The sequence below is a fragment of the Castor canadensis genome, chromosome 1, assembly GCF_047511655.1.
Source record: "Castor canadensis chromosome 1, mCasCan1.hap1v2, whole genome shotgun sequence".
Lineage (NCBI taxonomy): Eukaryota > Metazoa > Chordata > Mammalia > Rodentia > Castoridae > Castor > Castor canadensis.
The window spans coordinates 176,606,413-176,621,829 of NC_133386.1; the positions used below are offsets into that span (position 1 = coordinate 176,606,413).

At 33.6% G+C, this 15,417-nt stretch overlaps 1 long non-coding RNA gene across 1 annotated transcript; it reads right to left on the reverse strand.

The window, feature by feature from the left end:
• Positions 1-755: 755 nt before the first annotated feature.
• On the reverse strand, positions 756-15,196 carry LOC141421513 (uncharacterized). Its single transcript, XR_012446076.1, has 5 exons — positions 14,832-15,196; positions 12,376-12,456; positions 7,427-7,571; positions 3,546-3,659; positions 756-985 (listed from the first exon to the last, which is right to left on the reverse strand). It is a non-coding gene; the product is annotated as an uncharacterized lncRNA (long non-coding RNA).
• Between the last annotated feature and the right edge of the window lie 221 nt (positions 15,197-15,417).

The following is a 15,417-nucleotide window of genomic DNA, read 5'->3' on the forward strand; positions in this document are numbered from 1 at the left end:
TCAATCTTTTTATGATATATATTCCTGGGTGATTCAGCAAAAGGAAAAATTAGTAACTCAATTGATTATGGATTATTCAGGCAAATGGGTCATAAATGGAGATTTAAGAGTTGAAAATGAGCCAGTGCTACAAATTGCCCAAGAGATATGATCGGCTATGGGAGGTGCATTGCAGAGGCAAATGCTCTCTTCAAAGGACAAGCACCTGGAGACAGGAGCTATGAACCATGTCAGGAAAATAAATTTGAATCCTAAAAAAGATCAGCCTGCCTACAGATAAAAACCTCCACTCACACAGGGGGCAAGCCTTTGGAAGGGTCAAATTGAGGGCTGGCTCTATGGTTGGTGCACCCAAAATGGTAGTGATAAATGATGCCTGAACTTGGTTCCTTCCAGCACTGGTGGGGCTGATTTAATACAGAAAGTTATAGCAGTTGTGAAATGAGACTTCACCAGCAGCACAGCATTAATAATCCTTTGTTTTTATGCAGGAGGATTGTATTATCTTTACTACAGGCTTAAAAATCTCCACTAGGATTTCTGTTGCTTAAGTGTCTCTTGCTAACAGAAGCTTGGCTAAATTGCTTATAAGAACAGAGGAGAGAAGTTGTAAATTGCAGACTTCCCAATTCCCAGAGCTACTCAAGAATCTTTTACAGTTGAGGGACGTTAATATCTCATGCAACCCTACTGCAGTCTCGAAAAATAATAATAATAAAAAAGCTCCTTTCTTCTTCTCCACTACATTTGCTGCTCTATTATTTTATGTCAAATAAAAATATTTTCAACTCTTGTTTTCTTTATGACCTTGGAGCCTTTACCTCTCTGGGCAGAATCAACTTTTATCTCTGTCAGCTTTGCTTCTAGCCTCTGATGACTCCTGGGCTTTTCTGGGACAGTAAATATTTCTGAATGACACTGGAGTCTTCATAGTCCTGATCCTCTTTTGATAAGCAGTTTCAGTCCTCGGCAGGTACCAGGTATTCTAATGGGACAAATAGGAAAACAGGTAAGAAACAGTCCATGACACTTCAGTTGCATTTGAGGAGGGTTATTGAAATTCTGAAAGGACACTGTTTGAAGGAGCATGTAAAGGCAAAGAAGCAGGAGGCATCCTGGAGATCAAATCTTTCCTACCATTGCCAGGGGATGAATGTCTGTCTATACTGAGCTCGACTAATTGCACAGGCATTAAACATGGTACTTAAACATCAGAGACCCGGGTGCTCTATATTAATGGTATTTACCAAAGTAATTGCTCACTTTGACTGCTCCAGAAGAAGTAACAATTAATTAAAATACATAAGCTGGTCAGTTACTATGGTCAGAAATAAAAAAAAAAAACTTTTAATAACCAAAGAATAATGTCACCAAAGTTCTTCAGGAATCTATTTACTCTTAACAGCCCTCCCAGCATTGGAAGTGTTGTCATAATCTCTTCCTTATTCTTCAAGAAGTATTTATTGAGTGCAACTCTTTGTTAACAAATGTGGGAGGCACTTGAGAACGACAGAACAGAGCAGTCAGTTCCCAACCTCAGACGACTCACTCTGAAGAGGAAAATATGCCCAATTCTGAAGAGAGGTAAAGGGGAGATAATGTATAAGCTCCAAGAAAAGGGTTTGTGACTCTGCCCATAGTACCTAATTGTATTTGAGTTAACTCTTGAGTGACAGGATCAAAAAGGCAAGTGCATTTTAGGCAGAAATAAATAACAGGAAAAAAAAAACCCTCAAAATTAATGGATCATAGGACCAAAGTAAGAAACAAGAAATGGACAAAGTAAATTGAGACCATATTTTTAAAACAACTTATTTTAAAATAAGAAATTTAAGTTTTATTTTCCTGATAATGGGAAGTCATTAGAAATATAAAATCATATTAAATTTGTATTTTGGAGATCATATTAAGCTTTATAGGCTTGTCAGTTCTGAGCTGAGCTCTGTCCATTGTGTATCTTTGCCAACAGAAACACGAAGTTTAGAAAGTCACTGAAGAACAGGTTTAGACTAGAAGACAAGGCTGAGAGGTTTTAAAGACTAAGTCTATCATGTTCTATCTGGTCATTCCACTAGTCAGAACTGAATCTTTTGGTTCACAAGGAGGAAAATGTGAATGAAATCAAAATTGTATCTGCCACCTGGTATGGAATATAGACTTGGAGTGAGTAAAATGGGGTAAAGGGAAAGTAGTTAGAAGTTTTGAAGCACTCCTTCCAAGAAATGTTAAACATCAGAGATGTGGATGAATTTGAGTAATATTTAAGAAAGACAAATTGCAATATTTAACAATATATCAGAATTCAATAGTAAAGAATGAAGAACTATTCAGAATGGGATTCCAGGACTTTCAGCTTTGGAAAAGCACGTAAATGACGATGTTAACCAAGATGAAGAACGGTGGAGCAGTTTGCATAGGTTCTATAGAGGAAGTCAGATAATATGATGAGTTGGGCACAGAACATGATAAATTGAACGTGTGTGCTACAATTTGTGGATTATATTCACTTAATAAGTGAAAAAACAGACTGATAATTCAAGACAGGTCAAAAGTACTTCACTCAGTAATAATAATATCAGTAACCTCAGAAATTGTTGTATTTTTTCTCTTTAATAGATGCAAAAACTAAGGCCTTGAATGCTTAGGCAGTTTGAGAACACTAACAGTACAGGTGGGAATAAAGTTCGTTTCTACTAACTTCTCTGTGCAATCTACTTTCTGCTATCTGGGGACAATTATTAATCCAACAACAGAAATTGGTTATTAAACAAAAGGCATTTGATTATATACAAATCAATTGAATTCCTCTCAGAATAAATATTTTGTAATCAGGAAATTTAATCACCTGTCAGTATTTTTCAAAACACCTAACAAGTAGAAGGGCATGGCAGGAATCACCTAGTTTTCCCCACAGTACTTCCCTCATGGTTCTGGAAACAAGTGAAATACATTTCCAGGCTTCCCTTTGCAGCTAGGTGTAGTCAGGTATGTTAGTCTTCTAAGTTATCCATATCATAATACCATAAACAGGATAACCTTAATAATGGAAGCTTATTGACACAGTTCTGGAAATTAGAAATCCAAAATCAAGTTATGGGCAGAGGATCAGGAGGAAAGAATTTGTTCAGGTCTCTCTGCTTGGTATATAAGTGACAGTCTTTTCTTCATGTCCCCTTGTCTTTTATTCCCTCCAAGTGTATATTAGTGTTCAAACTTCCCTTTTTAATAAGACCACCAATCAGAGTGGATTAGAGCCCACACTAATGACTTCACTCTAAATTAACTACATGGATAAACATCATATTCCGTCAAGAGGGGAGGATTATGACTTTAACAAGGGTATTTGTGGTAGGAATAAGTGAGCATAATTCAATTCACATCTCCACATGACTGAACTCTAGACAATGAAATGTAAGGAAAATCCAAATACACTTTGTAAATGACTCAACATTTACTGCTGTCTTAAGAAAAATGAACAGTGTGACAAGTAACAAGCTGAAGTTGCAATACTATAAGATAGAAAATAACTGGGCTGCTTGACTCACCCACAGAAAGAGTATAGTCAGCCAGGCAGGATCACATATATGAGCAAGAAATTAACACATATTGTGTTGGAGTCATCATGCACATTGAGATTGTTCCACAAATAGCAAACAGCTCTATAAAACAAATAAAATGGTGTTAGACTGAGTACATAGAACACACATGCACACACATAAATTATGCTCAAAAACTGAGTTACCTATCTTAAAATGATGCACAGAATGTACATTTTCCTGTTGTGGAGGAAATGACCTAGTCTACCTTGACTTGACTTATAAAACATATAAGGTCTAAGTTTCTCAAGAATTCTCTGATAAGGTAGAGAAGCAAGTTCTCAAAATCTTTGGAAAAATTTTGATAAATCCCATGTGTAGGAACTTTTAAATGACCATCCAAATTCTTCAGCTATACTCTACTGAGCCTTAAACTGTGTTTTCTGCTATGTCCCATCTTTCAACATAAGTTTGTAAAACTCATATCAGAGAGAAAAGCTGATGAATTATTTTCAATATTACCTTGTGGAACTACCATTTTTGAAGGTATCACTACTAAAACCAAATACTGAATAATTTTAAAATATGAATGATTTCAAGTTGATTTTTTTCCAGCTGATGTTTAAACAAATATTGTGGTGGTAGAATATTAAAGCTGTTAAATATTCAAGTCCACTGAGAGTTAAGTGAGCATGAAAAGTACAGATTGGAGAAATATTTTACCAGATTTACTTATAAAGTTGATATATTTTGAAATTTGAATCGTAATGAAAAAAATTTGATGATAAATTATCACACATGATTAATGAGGTGCAAGATATTAACTCTAGGGCATTCTAGTTCCACTGAAAAAGTTTGCTTCTAAGTTCTCATTATTTGTGGGAGTCTGCACTAAATTTAACAGCCAAGGATTTAACAGCACATTTAGGGAAAGAGAATAGCAGTACACATTGGATGCTGACTCATATTTATCACTGATCACCTGCATTAGTGAAGATAGGAAACAGATCTTAGAAATAAAGCTGCAAGTATATTAATTCCAGAGATAAAATGAGAGCACACATTTTAGAAGGAAAGCACAGAGAGAAAGCTGCATAATTGTTTGAATAACTTTATTAATAATCAAATGCTCAAATGATCAGAGTAACTTTGTTATTTCAATGTTCTATGCCAAAATGAGTCTGTCATTATATCTGCCAATTTTATTTTGCTCAACAGTTCACTGGGTTCAATCATTGAGTTGTTTCATCTTATAAAAATCTTTAGGATATAGCCCCCAAACCAAAAATAACTAATTAAAAAAGTTAATCTGGGACAATTTAGAAGCAATTCAAAAATTTGCTCTCAATTTTTCTCACTTTTAGAATACTTTTATTTAATGAAATTCTGTATGTATTTTTCCCCAAATTTTTAGTCATTTGACCAGCAAGAGTTCATTGAGCATCTTTTATGTGCTTATCCTAGTGAAACATTTAGAATAAAATTTTGAGTAAAATGAGGCTTACGTAGTTCAGTTTGTGAAGGACACAGATAATTAGACAATAAAAATAATGCTTCTAAATTGTAAGAGTACAGCTTTACACTGATGACTAATTTCAGATTTTTTGAGATCTTAAATGCATTGCTAAGCAAAGGGCATTTCTGGGTCACTTTGTCATTTTATGATAAAGGCACTGGACAGGATCAGAAAACCTAAATTTAAGCCAAAGTTTTATAAGCTGCATACCCTGAGTAAACTAGATTTCTCTCTCTCTCTCTCTTTCTCTCTTTAAGTTGTGTTTTGGTGGTAATGGGAGGCTTCACATTTTCAAGGTAGGTGCTCTACTGCTTGAGCCATGCCCAGAGTCTTATAAAGCTCAACCTTTTCTCTTTTGTATTATTGTCTTTTAAATAGGGACTGTGTTAGCAGAATTATAAAAATATGGCAGGAAAGTAATTTTTTCATGATAATTAAAGAAGACCTTATTCACCATATAAGATATTAAAAAAAACTTTACAAATTTTGGCCTATGTCATATATGTTCATTACTGTTTATACCACATCCTTCTTTTTCCTTAGAATAATTGATGTAATTACATGGTGCTAAAAACTTCTTTTGTTATCCACCACTACAGGGCATGAAAAATTAAGAAATGAATAAAACAGAGCAAGAAGAATGTCTACATGCTCTGACTGTTCATTAACAGTGTCTGATTTTGCATTCACAGTCACTTTCCTGACATGTAGAGTTGCCTAACTTTATATGGTATCCAATTACATGGTGATAAAGTACATTTGAATTACAAATGGAACATCTTCTTTTGAATCATCTTTTGGCTTTGAAAGGACATCAGATACAGGAGTTAAAGGAAGAAAATAGGGTTAAATCAATTTGTCCTTTTTTAACTACTCTTACAAATAGTGGAGGATCTATTCAAGACAGTACTAAGGAAATTTATACCACACTGGGGAGGACATATCAAACTATATAAAATATGGTCTCTTTATGTCAAGGAGTAAATATATATTTGAAACAAATGAAACTGACATCCACTAGTTCGGTAACACATGCAAAAGTAACATGTAGGTAGTAATCGTTATTTGATATCAGGGTTACATAGGGCACTACACAGAGAAAACAATTTTACAAAATTGAATACTTCCAAAAGTTAGATTGTCTGGGAAATAAAGTAAAATCTTAATCCTAAATAATATGGCCCCTAAGAAAAATGACAATGGTATTTCAGTCATATTTTAAAAATTAAACTACTTAGTCATCTAGAAAACAGAGAGGCATTCTTTTCTATGACTTTGAACAATTTGTGAATATAGTTGCCATTAATTAAAGACTTTTAAAAATATACAGTTTCCTCAATACATTAAAGTTCCTATTATGGTTTTAAATCTCCATATTTTTATTTCAAAATGAAGCACATTGGGCTGCAAAAATATTACCCAATAATTGTTTTACTTCCAAATAAAAACAACTTGAAAATATATTACAGGCACATCAGAACTTCCATAGAGCTGTGTGCTGAGGTATTAATGTTTGTTCATAAATATCTTGCTGAAATTTTATAAAGGTTGTGGTTATGCTACTTTAGGTGTAAAACAAATCACTGACCATTTATTTATCCATTCAGTCTTCTTTTCTCAAATGAGTGATGGCCTTACATTTGGACATTGTTTTACAACTCTTGCATTAAGTTCTTCCAAGAACAGAATGCAATAAATTTGTATAAAACACATTCAAGGTACTATTGTCCTCATAAAAACATTCCTTATGAGTTTCAAATCATAAGTGCTTTTCTTTGCCCCATTCTGAAGTTTTCTACTTTCTTAAGTTATAAAAATGTTCAGAGATGCAGTTCAAAAATAACTTAATTTTCAATCAAATAAGCACAAGTAAGTGAGCAGCATGATACAGTCAGACAAAAGTTCTTTGCAGTAGCAATGGTCATTCCCTTTCAAGTTTGCATATTTTAAACTACAATAATAATTAGATTTAGTATAAATTATTTTATTCATTTAACTCATAAATCTTGAAAATGTATTGTGTTCTGAGGTCCAGAGAACTCAGTGGTAGAAAAGATAAACTTGTCCTAATGTAGTGAGTGTGTATGTATTCAAACAGGAGGTAGTTTCAAATACCACAAACATGTTCGTTACACACACACACGTGCACATAACAAAGGACTATCATTCGGGGCATAATAATAAGTAAATCAGATCTTTTTGATCTGTCTGTTGTATACACTCATTTATGAAATTTGTCCTCAAAATATTCTGTTCATATTTTAATTTTGGAATATCATGAATAGTGAGGATGAAGGACAATACACAAACTGAAACCATTAAGGTCCCTGACCACAAAGGGGTTATAAATGACTCAAAATGATGGTATACTTACAGTTGCAACTTTGACGAAACTTGAATCTAAAAGCGTTGATGAGAAAAATCATTAAATGGTTAAAATTATATGCCTACACCAACCCAGTTGAGCAAGGAAATGAGGGAAGCAGATACATCCTTCAAATCTCATCCTCACATTCCACCTGAAATTAGAGAAAGACAAGGTCTGGGAATGTAGTTCAGTGGAAGAATGCTTGCCTAACAAGCATGTATCCCTCAGTTTGATCTCCAGCAAAACAGAAAAGAATTGGTATGTTTCATTTTGCTAGGATGGCTCTATAATCTTAGGAAAACATGTTTTTCTTTGCATATATGCCACCCTGCCACAAGATAAGACATTTTATTATGAAACAGATGGGAAGAATTGAAATACTTAAGAGAATGACTCTAAAATCAAACATTTGAAATGGCAGTCCTAAATATAATAACCTTGAATAATGTGCTGAAAGTAAAGTTGGAGGATGGCCTTTGATGGCAACCTATCCAGAAGGTAGGAGAACTCAGAAGATGAAGAAAAGTTGTTCACAGCAAGGTAATTTTGAGGTTTCTTTTTAAAGTTAGGTATTGAATCTTGTAAAGAAAAAAAAGGAATGTGAATTTGTTAAAGAAAAAAGAAATGATCAGTGATAGCCATTTATGTCTTGAAATGCATTTGCTTTCAATGAATGGTTTTAAATATATTTTAGTAACTGAATGTTTTGTTCATATAATATCAATGTCCAGTATATCAACTAGTAATGGTGAGTTACTCTGGTGAAAACTGAAATAAGACATCCAACATGATGCCTTTCCATTGATCTACCAATTCCCAGCATTGAGACTTAGAACACAATACTCCAAATCTTAGTGTGAGGAATATTTTGAAATGAAGCAAATTGGAAAGGCCTTAGAAGCAAGATCTCTTTGACTTTCTCCTGACATCCTGTCTCTCCTTTTATCTCCCCCAGAACACATCATATGAGGCAGAAGTTCTCTTCCTCAAGATGAATCATATTAACTAGATCTCCTCCCCTGCCCTGCCAAAGCAAGTCATAAAACCTGGAACATTCCCTTCTCTCTTCTTCCTTGGAGACTCTCATTCTACAGGTGTCTTGCTTCATACCCAAGAACAAGGAACACTACAGCAAAGGCCAAGAAGAAATTTGACAGACAAGCTTAGCTAGGTTACTCCCTCAATCAATTTCCATTAGATCACACCAGCTTGTTCAATCACACATTTACACTGCTGTCCATTCTTCATCAACTTTATGGGAAAAAAAAATGTCCCAAGTTACATAAAACTTTGATGACATAAATTTCTTGTGTTTTTCTCTTGTTAAACTATATTTTGTCATACATGGATCAAATGTGACTCATGATGGAGAAGGAAAGCTGTTACATCCTCCACCCCTATACCATTCTGAGGGCTCTGGAGTCACTTCTACATAGTCCCTTTGAATTAAAAAAATACAAGCTTTGGAGTCAGATATAACTTGTATTTCAATAATTTTTCTTTTCTATTTCCTTTGATACCAGAATCAAATGAATTTAAATGCTTCAGTTTCTGTTTTGTCATCTGTAAAACAGAATTTATGTCATGGACACTATGGGAGAATAAAATTTAAAATTAAATGCATGTAGTAAGTGCTCAATAAATGAGTTACTATTATTGTCATTTTTTAAGCGAGCTCTCTGGAGCTCAGACTTTGCTGTGCTATGAGCATATGTGGCAAGATATCAAGTTATAATTTATTTATTTATTATTTATTTTTTGTTGGACTCAGGGCTTCACTCTTGCAAAACAAGTGTTCTACTGCTTGAGACATACCTCAAGTTCTCAAGTTACAATTTATTAAAATAAAATGATAACTCTTCATCTATTTTTATCTAAAACTATAAATTTAAGTCCAAAATTAATGAAAAGTTCTAAACATATAGGGAGATAACTGTAACTTGACTTAGCTTATTGGTTTTAATCAAGGTGACTGAGAACTTAAAAGAAGTCAGGTAGGATGAAGTGTACTTGCACGAAAGATTTCTGTGTCAGTCTTCTCCCTCGTTACTTTATATTTTTCAATCACAGAGAAAATTTAATACATATCAGCATTTTCAATTTGTATATGACTACTTTTATTCCCTTTTAATAATTAGCAATATATTACAAAAAATGCAATTACATGCTTCTTTTCTGTAATATATGAAATCCACATAGTTTAGATTTAATTGTAAGCCCTTAGTAGTGAGAATAGGCAAGAAATCCATTAGGATCTCATGTATCCTATGGGTCTTACTGTATATGTTCTTTCTTATTCTAGGTATATGTTTGGTATTTTAACTTTAATATGTCTTATTGTATATGTTCTTTCTTATTCTAGGTACATGTTTGGTATTTTAACTTTAATATTCAAAATCTTTTATCTCAGGACTCCAGCAAATCATTGATAGCATTTTGTTTGGTGCTAAAGGATTTTAGATTTGACTACTTCCAGAATGAAAATTTGTCTTTCCCTAGATCGTTGTCTTATGTGCCTTTAACTATACAACAGTGACTAGCTGTTTCAAGTAAAAGTATTTAAGTTGGAGACTGCTGATTGAAAATCATCTTTGGTTATTAAAATCAGACTATATGTTCCTGGGTAATATTTCAGACCCATTGACACATTCTTCTTGCCGATCTCCTTCATACAAAAACCCCCAGTTATCAATAGTGTTTGGCCACCAGAATTATTCATGACATCCATGATTAAAGTTGCTAGTCCATTATTTAGAGATGATACTCAACTTGGATTACCTTGAAGTAGCATCCATGACCTCCCTCTTCTCTTGTGTGTTCTTTATTTCTGAGATAATTTCTGTACTTATTGCATCCTGTCCTTTTACATTTAACCTTTAGTTAGGGTCTTTAAGTTAATAGGTATGTACATCAGTAGTCATTATTTAAACACTGAAACTTTTATCTTGAACGAACTAATACAGCAATTGCCTTATATTTCTCTGTACAATATGACTATAAAGTAGATAAAGCAAGTTTTATGATTACTTGTTTTAAGTGTGAGAAAAATTTCTATAAACCTAGACACATTTAGCAATGCTGCCATCATAGCTTCTGCATTTTTTCTTTTTTCTTGAACTTTTATAGCTTTGTAGTTGGCATATAGCATACACTGAAGAAAGACTTACTGAAAACAATCAAATCCAAGTAAACAAATCACCTATGTGGAGGAATGATATTTCTTTGTAACCAATTTAATGTATTTTTACAATTAATGAGTCATGAATCCTGTGCAGGCAGGAAACACAGTGAGACAAATTCACAAGATTATTGTTTGAGCCATAATGATGCATATTTCTTGACAATAAATCACATGTCATACAAGTTACCATAAATCTTTCCCCTGCATAACACAATTGCTAAGAGATAGGTACAACTCTTATCTACATTTTATAGATGAGAAAATTAAAAGTCTGGGAAATGAAGTTTGTGCTAGGTCATGCAAACTGCAAGTGGTGAAATTAGGGATCTTATCCCCAGTTGTTTTCCTTGCAGTCCTTAGTACATTTCGACTGTTCCTTAAAGCTCTACATTGGTTTTATCTTAATGTTAATATTATAAACTTTTGCCTGAATGTAGTTCCAGGACTATAAAGAAACACAATGGAGGTTTTTGTCATCATTTTCTATTTTCTCACTTGCACAATCTGCCATTTTACTAGGTAATGTCTTTCTGAAATTGAGATGCATTGTGGCTAACTATAGCAGTCTCTGCGTTAGAGAGATAAAGGATAATTTAGATAAGTAGCTAACAATTTTCATTTATCTTCAGGGAAAACATAGTAATGGTCTTCAAGCAATTTCTGTCACCTCATTGCTCAGAGACCCTTTTTTCAGATATTGTCTTTGAAAAAAATTGCAGACTATGAGTCACAGAAAAACCGCAAACACAAAACCAAGAGACTCTCTTTCTTTTGTTGCCATTACTTCATTCCTCGTCTAAATTATTTGATCTCTTATTGCTATAGCTAAGTGACTCACAAAAGCTGATGGGAATTTACATGACCAATAAAATTGTTTCTAATGTTACACACAGGTGACAAAAATGTTCTCTGTTGGAAAAAACCAGCGAGAGAATAATGTTTTTATGTTGATAAAGGACAGTGCAATTTTCTTCAGCTAAAATACACATTCACATATGTCAGTTGAGGAAAAGAAGAAAAATCTCCTGATTTTTATCAAATTAATACATAATTTAATTTTAGCCTTTCTTCATTGGCCCATTAATAAGAAAATCAGGCTAAGTTCTGAAATACAGTTTTAAGAACTTGAGAACATGATTTGAAGTTATTCACTTCTGAAGAAGTGAGGAAATAATAAACTATAACTTTATACTCACAAAAAAGTGAGAAATTAAACCTTTTGTCTGGTCAATACAGAAAAACACAAGGGCTTGAGATCCACTGGCAGCACCTGAGGTTACTGACAGAACATATTATATAAATCCATGACTATTCAGGTATCTAAGAAGAAAATTGTAACAAATGTCGCTGACATTTTTCATTGTAATTTAGATGCATTAAAATGTTACAATTATAATAGAACATAGACCACTGGAGCTGATCCTCTATTTTTAAAATGCCCTGTATTATAGATATGGTAATTTAAACTCAATGGGAGAGGTGAAATAACTTTTCCAAAGTCATACTATTAACCTGCTACAGAAACTACAGTAGTGATCAAGTTGATTTTTTAAAAGCTTTTGTGAAAAGGTGTCTCAAGGGGAGCATTCTACTGGAGCGCACACCTCAGTTCTGGGCTGCCATGTTATACTGCTCATCACCTCTTCTCAAAAATTTGTCACCGGTTGTCACATTCTTCAACAGACATTTGGGAAAGATTTTAATTCTGCAAATTATTCACAACTGAGAAAAAAGTGCTCATTTGGAGTTTATTGAATACATTGTAAAATTTTACCTAAATCCACTTTACATCATCTCCATCTGCACTCCTTATAGTGTTATCCCTGCTACAGGAGCATCAGCATCACCTGGGAGCCTGTTAAAGATGCAAATTAGATTACTGGGTTCACCTCTATACCTTAGGAAGTAGTCATTCAGGGGTGGGTCCCAGGGTTAAAACTATTTTGAAAATAAAAAAATAGTGTTAGAATCATAATTGTACTACAAAATAGTTATTTGAATAATCTACTTATCTTTCCTGGGATTTAGTATTCTCATTTATAAACATTATCACATATGTCATAGGGTTCATGTGGTAGATTTAGACAAAATATAGGGAAATAATAGAGAAACCATCAAGATCTAAAACAATGGTTCTCAATTGTGGATAATTTTATTCTGCAAAGAACATTTCATAATGTGTGTATATTTTTACTCTTTACAACTAGTAGAAGAGGTTGCTACTGAAATCTGTTGGGAAGAGGGAAAAGACAATACTAAGAACCTATAATTAAAGTAGAGTCCTAACAATAAAACATTATTTGATTTGAAAATCAGTAATGCTAATGGTCAGAAACACTGTGCTAATCCGAGATAATACACTAGAAAGATAATTTTCTATCACTACAATTTCCTTTTATTTTTTTCCTCTAATTCAAAATGGCATGGATGCAAAAGATGTAAATTCATGTGTTTTAGAATAAATAATGCAAATGAATGATTCAGATGAGGTACAGGTAGGAGAGATTCTTTCTTTAATTCATCTTTGGAAACCACTTGTAGACCAGCATGCTCAAAATATACATTTCCCTCATATGGAAAGGATATTAAAGTAATTTGCTTCAGTTCAGCTCACTGAAAAAACATTTTTGTCCCTCCACCCTCCTTATAATAAATCTTTGGCCCTGGCATACACATTGATAACTGAAAGAGAAGGCAATCTCACTGCCATTTTTTCTATGTCACATCATTAGGTACCTGGCCATAATTTCAAGTATTGAAGATTACCATGTGTTCAAGATATACTTTTCAGCCCACACTTGGATGAAAAATCCCATATGATAATGACCATAGAAATGGATCATCTAAAGATATTTTGTCACCACACTGCTTATAACTCTCATGAAAGACCAAAAAAGCAAGAAAAGTATATTTCACAAAATAAAAGAAAGTGATTGATGAGTGATGTCTAGACAATAAATAAAATGGATTATATGCTTAAATCCCTTCCTATGTTTGTTATAGAGACTTCATTTGCAATTATAAGGCATCATATTCACATCAATGGATAAATATGTATGCTTAGACCTTCCTATGTCATTAGATTTCATACCACCATTGGCAGTAGCTTAGAGAAAAACAATATTCAACTTAGATGGATAAGTCATTGGGAGAATGTGGAGGGGATACTCAATGTTTAAAGATATGAGATATATGTCACCACTGAAGTATAACTGCATAAAATTTCTATGTTTCATTTTTCCTTTATAATAAAAGAGATAATATCTTTCAACAAGTGACTTCCCACATTTCATGTATTCTGGGATATCTAAACATGATAATGCTGGATGAAAGTAATGAGATCACTGTGTAAAACATTTATTATTGGCATTTATAATGAATACGGACAAATTCTTAAACAAATGTATATCAAGAACTTTAAACATAAAGTGATTGGTGGAGGGAATCCACCAGTCTACTGGTCAGTACTGTCTACTTAAAGGTATGTGGAAAACTGTAGGAACAATGGCATTTAAAATGTGGAAGTAAGGGCTGCTCAGCTGTGATGTGAGGGACTATCTCCTACATGTACCCATGAAGAAATGTATCTTCCCTGTGGTAGGAAGGATGGTGCCTCCTGCCTCAAATATCCATGTCTGAATCCCCCAAACAATGAAATAGTTAACTTAAATGACAAAAGAGAATTTATAGATATGATTAATTTATAGACTTTGAGATTATCACAGATTAGCTGAATGGATCCAATCTAATGGTACAGTGGAAAATTATTCTCAGATGTGGCTACTTGAAGAGGTGACTACAGAAAAATGCTGTGTTGCTGGGTTTAAAAATGGGATGGTATTGGAGGAATCTGAATAGTTCTCAGAACCTGGAAAGAAATGGTGACAGATTTTTGCCTTTGAACTTTCAAAAAAAAAAGATAATTAAGAAAAGGGGGCAGTCATTATCCTGCTTGCAAGATGTATAGAATTATGAAAAAACTCATGAACTGTCTTCCAACATAGGCAATAGCACTTTATTTATGTAACATAGGGGTATGTTTGATCGAAAATTTGAGTGGAATTTGGACTTGTAGATCTGAAAAGGTGGCAGGGAATGGCTTCATTATCAGTTCACCTGAGGGAATGTGAAGCCTCCAGATAAAAGAACAAATTAAAAAATCTTCATAAAGAAAAAAAGGATATGTGGTTATGAGCACAATAAGATGTCACTTATGTTCCACTAACCTACCTTCAGGGACTCACTCAGAAGCAGAGAACAAAGACTCTACATTTAAACATTAGTCTTCAAGGCAAGTCAGCTTCATTCTTCTCTTAAAAGTGGTCCACAGAAATGCAGTCTTCTTTCTATAATCTGCAACCTCCCCATAAGTCATGGTTTACCTTTGTAACTTGAAGAATTAAGTTATGGTACCCAGAGGAAAAAGTGGGCAGATCCAAAAGTGTGTCATAAAGGAGTTCCAATACACATCAAAAATGAGTTTCTTCAAAAATGTTGATGTATTCATAAAGCATCATTTGAAGAAGTAGGGCTTCAAACACAAGAAACAGTCACTACCATGGAGGAGGGAAGCCAGCTGAAGCACCAGCAGAAGCTATCTGAGGTGGCTCTGAGCTAGAACATGGGAGGCTGAAAAAAGAGAAAATAATTAGTCAGGAATGATAGAAAACAGAGATTGAGTGTTACAACAGTTAAAAAAGTAATAGTTAATACTAGATAGCAAGTGTTTATATTCTTAATATTATACTAGATTCTCTCTAGTCTTTACAATAATTTGTTAATCTAGGTTATAATAATCTCAGTGTACAGATAAGAA